Raw genomic sequence first — 5,987 nt, forward strand, 5'->3', positions numbered from 1 at the left:
TCGGAGTGCTTCGTTTGAAGGTTTTGGACGTCGGGATCACGTGGTTCAACTTTGGCCAATTTTCTTGGGATTTTTCCGGTGAGATTTCTTGATTTTTAGAGCCTTAAACTAGTCTATCGTGATTCTACGTGTTTGGGGCTTCAATTTGGTATAAAATACGAAGAAATTGGTTGAGAAACGAAGGAGAACAAGGAGGTCAAAGTTTGGCCGGAAATCGGCCGCCGGAAAAACCAGTCCAACGACTGGCTGAGGAAGAAGGTGCGCGTGGGGGGCACGTGGACCCGTGCCACCCATGGCGCGTGGGACCTCCAAAAATTTTTCTAAAAATTTCTCGAGATCCGTGACGTCGAGTAGGTCGATGTGGTATATTCATATACCCAAATTGAGCATCGTATGAGAAGTTATTTCGAATTATTGGTTATGTGTTTAAATTAACGTTTTTATAGTTGTTTTGCATATAGGTGACACCTATCCCGAGGACGAGCGCATCCAGGGACGTCACGGGGGTTACGACCCATCGACTTATCAGTGAGTGGGCAGTTTTGATTTCGTATTACCTATATACAACTGTTTTTCCCAGAAAATGCATTTATATGAAAATTATGATTTAAATTGCCATGCATGCAAATGTTGAGATATTTGAATTGAGAATTGATGCATATATATGTGAATTGACGCGGTGGACGCACAGGTGAGTTTTATTATTATTTAGATGAGTTATTTTATATGAATTACATTGAAAGCTCATAACCTGCACTTAGGTGTTAGTGCTTATATTGTTATTCACCACACCGCACGCTCGCCTTGGATCCAAGTAGGTGGATGTCGTACAGACCATGTAAGGGTTCCGACATGCTAGTCGTACAGATCACTAGATGTGATTCCGACTAGTGGGTGACCTTAGTTATGCGCGCTGATGATTGTTGAGAAAAGCACTAGAGCGTATTTATACACCTATCATCGTACAGACTACTATACGTAGTTCCGAGTGATGTGCAGTGTAGTGCCGTACAGGTCACAGTTGGTGACTCCGGCAGGGCCGTATAGGTCACTGATAAGCTCATATTTATATATATTTTACATAAAATTCACTTGTCTTTTCTTAGTTAGTTCCTTATATTTTTGAGCTATTTACTATGTTTTTGTGTTTTGTGTGATTTATCAAGCAAAGAAAAGAAAAGTAGCACAAGTGAATTATTAAGTAACAAATTCGTCAAAACTGCCTGTGCAGATTATCTGACTTTGGAAGCATGTTACAAACAGCTCAGAATGAATGGGAGAATGAGCCTTATATCCGTGGAAAGCTACGGATGTCTATTTTCTGGAGCAATTTACGGATTGTTAATCTCAGTTTTCTAGAAGAAGTTATGGGCATTGTAACACTGAAAGGTCAGAAAAGGGCTAAGCAGATTTGGCTAATAAAAAGAGAAAGGCAACACATGGGCAAAGGAAACACACACACATGGGCAGAAAATGGGTAGATTGTTGGCTGAAATAATGAAGAACATGTGTCTGCAAATGCAAAGGAAAAACACACACACATGGGTGTTGGAAATATGCCCTGAAAGTCAATCTTTGGAAGAAACCTTTCAGGACAAATGAATGGATGTATAGATGAATCTTATACATCAAAAGCCAAAGACACGAATTAGGACTATCTCAATAAACGATATATGTCCTAAATAGTGTATCCATGGACAATGGATCGATTGAAGAAGTAATCTAATGATGTTAGATTACAGAGACCTTCTTCACATAACCAAATGTCCAAAAAGGTTCCTGGTCATTGGATTGTCGGAGGGACACTGACAATGCGTAGACCGGTACATACTGTGTCCGCTTCAAATGGAAGGATGGAAAGTCTCATTCCATTCGTGTTGTGACACTAGGACTAGTATGTAGGTGCTCATTAAGGGAATGAGTTCACTGAACGCAATCGAACGAGAGTACTTGCATGGAGGTCTACTCACATGTCAAGCAAGTAACTTTAATGGTTGGAATAATGTAAGTAGTCCTTTAACCTGAGGCATCGTCGTTGTCTTGTGGCTAAGTACTTAATCTTTGATTGTGTCAAAGTCATCCCATCCGCGGGTGTCCACGGCATGATTGGGGTTAAGCCACTTAGTCATGAAGGCAAGTGTATGCGCAACAAGGGATCTCTAATCTTCGATAAGAGAGGAAGAATACTCTAAGATATGATTCGGGAATCTTCGGCCGAAGTATCGAGCGTAATAAAGGAAAGCGTTCCTATACGACTCAATTGAATCATATAAGAAGGAATAATCACATTAGGGGTTTGACATAATATATCCATACCCTAGTAATGTGATTGAGAGTATTGTTTTAGAGAAGGATTGAATTACATTGTAATTCCAACTGAATAGGTTCTCCGAATAAACTTCTACATTAGCTTGGGTAGCTATGACATATGGTTAGATGTCACTCATAGCTTGTGAGTTCTTCTAGATGATTAAATGTAGTCATCAAAGAAGAAAGGTAAATTGAAAGGAAGTTTTAATTCACTAAGTGATTGGATTAAATATAATCAATTGGATTGGTGCCAATCACCTCACTGCCTTGCTAATTAGAACCTAAAAGATTGTTCACCAATACACTATTGTAGTGAGTAATTAATGGATGATGGAAACAATTAATTGGATTAATTATGTGTTGTGATTAATTTAGAAAGTCTAAAGAAATCATAAAAGCGATAAGGATCGTTTTGGGCTTAAAGAAACGTTCGGGTTTAATTGGGCCCATTGGGCCTAAACCCATTGGGCTTTTATTCAAGCATTGGATGACTTGAAATAAATGAAAGCCCAAAGCCCAAACAACACAAAGAGGGCCGGCCACTTTAGGTGGAAAGGGTGAGATATTTAGTCAAGTTGTTGACTAGGTTTCTTTTGTCTATATAAGGAACTTTATAAGATATTGTTCATAAGGGTTTTTGTGTGGTTAAAACAACAAAGAGGCAAAAGAATATCTCTCTAAGAACTACACAAAGGCCGGCCACCTTGGGGTGATTTTACTAACATATCTTTCACCCTTTGGTTATTCCTTCATCCTTCTCACTACACTAGTGGGTGAGGATCTTTAGAGGTTTCCTACTTTGGAAACTTGAAGAGAACCTAGGAGCACTCATTCTATCAAAGTGAAGGAGGCAAAGAGGGAAGCTAGGCTCAAGGAGTTCAAGGAACAAAGGGCTTGGAGGTGGTCCATCCTTGGTCTCAAGTCTAGATCAAGAGGTATAAGACTAAACCTTCACTTTGTTTTTTTCTCTAAAATTTTATTTGATGCATTATATATAAACCTATGAACCTTGAAGGGGATTTGCATGACTATAGCTTTGATAATTTGTTTTAAATGCTTCCGCTGTTTTCGTATATTAAATTTGATTTGTATATGCATGATAGTCATTTAGAAATCCCATCCATGAATCTCATAGATTTCCCTTCAATGGGCAAAGGAAACACACACACATGGGTAGGAATTGTGTGTGTTTTGTGGTTGAAATGATGAAGCATGTGTGTGTGTAAATGTAAAGGAGAAACATGGCAGAAAATGTGTGTGTTTTGTGGTTGAAATGATGCAAAGAACATGTATGTGTGCAAGTGTAATGGCAAAGCAAAGAAACATGGCAGCAAACCCACATGCAAAGTGGAAGAAAAGCACAAGGCATGTGCAGAAAATTGGTGTGTTTTATGGTTGAAATAATGAAGCATGTGTGTATAAATGTAAAGGGGAAACATGACAACTCATACCCACACAAGCTGCACATGCAAAGGAAATGGAGTGGTCCTCTCTCAAGCCTATAAATACCACCTCCCATATTCATCAACACAACAGATTTTCTCCTTGCTTTGGCCGAAACTTCCCACCACCATTCTCTCTAATTTCAGCCAAAAACCACCCCTAGCCACACCACCCATCAATCCTAAACCTTTCCATACCATTCCCCATCCATTCTACACCATAAAAACCACCCAAAACCATCCAAAACCTCTAGTGCCGCTGCTTGCAAGGAAGGAAAGAGAAGGAACATCTTATGCCGTGCCTATGCCCAAGCCTTGGGAGTGTTGGAGCGTTTCTAGGTGTTTTCTATCTTTGTTTTTAATGTCTAAATTTATGCATCTTTGCTTTGTAAGTATGAGGAACTAAACCCCTCTTAGTTAGGGGGTGATTCGAAACTATGTTCATGCTTGCAATATGATTTGATTACATCCAGTTGTGATTCATAAGTTGTGAATTCAATTTACTTATCCGTTCGTATAAAAACTGATTTGTGTATGTTGGTTGAGAGTGCACGCTTAATTTTCATGCATGAATTTGACGCTAGAATATAAGGGAGTTTCACCTAATCGTTATGAACTTATATTCACAAGTAGTGAAGGTTGCTAGTCACAATCACGTTAAGTAAATTCTTGGCATAAGTTTCATGCAAATCATAGTAACGAGTGCCTCGTCAATGCTTATGTTTTTCATAGAACTTAATGATTCTTGCTTGTATCTCTATTATGCAATTCATGTAGGGAACATGTAGGGAATGTTTTGGGTTGTCGTATGCAATCATCCAACCTAATAACTTGTGGAAAAACTGAGGGTTAATTAGTGCAGTTCACGGTTAATTTGGGGCGTTGAGTATTCATAGTTTATCGAAAAGCAACTGGAAATCGTTTTGTATGCAAGTGTGACATGTGTGGAGAAGAACCTCCTAGCTAGCCTTCCATCCATAAGTTCCATTCAAATTCATTTACAATCTGTTTTGTTTTACAAAGTTTGTTTTGTTTTCAAATTCGTCAAGAACCAATCTCCCATTTATTTCAAAGTGTTAGATTAGTTAGTAATCACTTTAGTTTGTGTTTTTAAGTGTCTTGAGTCAAGTCATAACCCAATTTCGTCCAATTTAGTGTTAGGTGTTCAAAACTGCCCAGAAAGTGTCTTTAAGGCAGTTTTGAGTGTTTATTTGCTGTTTTGAATCTTTTTGTTTATCTTAGTATTTTAAAGTATAGTTTTGCATTCTTTGAGTCTAGTTTAGTGTCTTAAACTTTGTTTTTACGTTTTCAAGTCAGTTTCCAAGTGATTTAGCAATCCCTCCTAATCCCCGGCCTAGAACGATCCCTACTTACATACTTTACTACATTTGATAAAAAGAGGGTTTAATTTGTGTGCTTATATATTTCGCACCAGTCACTGTGGTGACTCCAGCTGAGTGGGATGTTGAGCTTTAGAATCAGCCGTACAGGACCATTGTAGGGTCTCCGGTTGATTTATTATTTCACCTGATTGATATTGATGCATTCTGATTATATTTTGGGCATGGCATATCATCTCTGAGATGTTATTATGATGGATTGTGATTTGAGCTCTTGATGATATATATATGTGTTATATACTATTTTTCTGGGAAAGTATACAGGTTTTACGGTGAGGGGTTAGAAATGTTTTTAACGAAATGTTTTGGAAAATATTTAGTTTTACTGACCCACTCATTTTGTTTTGCGCCCCTCCAGGTTCTAGTTAGCAGTTGGTGGCTCTCGAGGTCTATTTCCGGCATTCTGACAGACACTTGACATGTAGGACTCACCTGAGGGTGATGTACTTTTATTTTTGTCCTACTTGACTGCACTTAAACCTATGCTCTGAATTTATGTGTTTATCTTAACTCGTCCTGTCATTCTAGTAGGTTGTTCTGCTATAGTTGGTTTGAATTCCTTCTTATGTATGCTGTTGTTTCGCTTCCGTGTCGCACTTATGGTTACGTCACGCTCACGTGACGGCCAGCACACCTGGATCCTCTGGATCGAGGTGTGTCATTTTTTCTTAAAATAACTATTTTAAAAAAATATGTAGACTATCCTAATTTAATTTTATGAACATTTTAATCTAAAAATATTTAGATTTCGATAAATATTGAAAATCCACTAAGCCGACACCATGAAACTTGTGGAACACTATGAAAGAATATGAAAGACATAAAAGATTTTTTT

The 5,987-nt window shown here is 38.2% G+C and overlaps 1 long non-coding RNA gene across 1 annotated transcript; it reads left to right on the plus strand.

The window, feature by feature from the left end:
- The first annotated feature begins 452 nt into the window (after positions 1-452).
- Positions 453-5,679, plus strand: LOC126615210 (uncharacterized). Its single transcript, XR_007620674.1, has 2 exons — positions 453-528; positions 5,511-5,679. It is a non-coding gene; the product is annotated as an uncharacterized LOC126615210 (long non-coding RNA).
- Positions 5,680-5,987: the final 308 nt, after the last annotated feature.

This window comes from Malus sylvestris, chromosome 3 (assembly GCF_916048215.2).
Source record: "Malus sylvestris chromosome 3, drMalSylv7.2, whole genome shotgun sequence".
Classification (NCBI taxonomy): domain Eukaryota; kingdom Viridiplantae; phylum Streptophyta; class Magnoliopsida; order Rosales; family Rosaceae; genus Malus; species Malus sylvestris.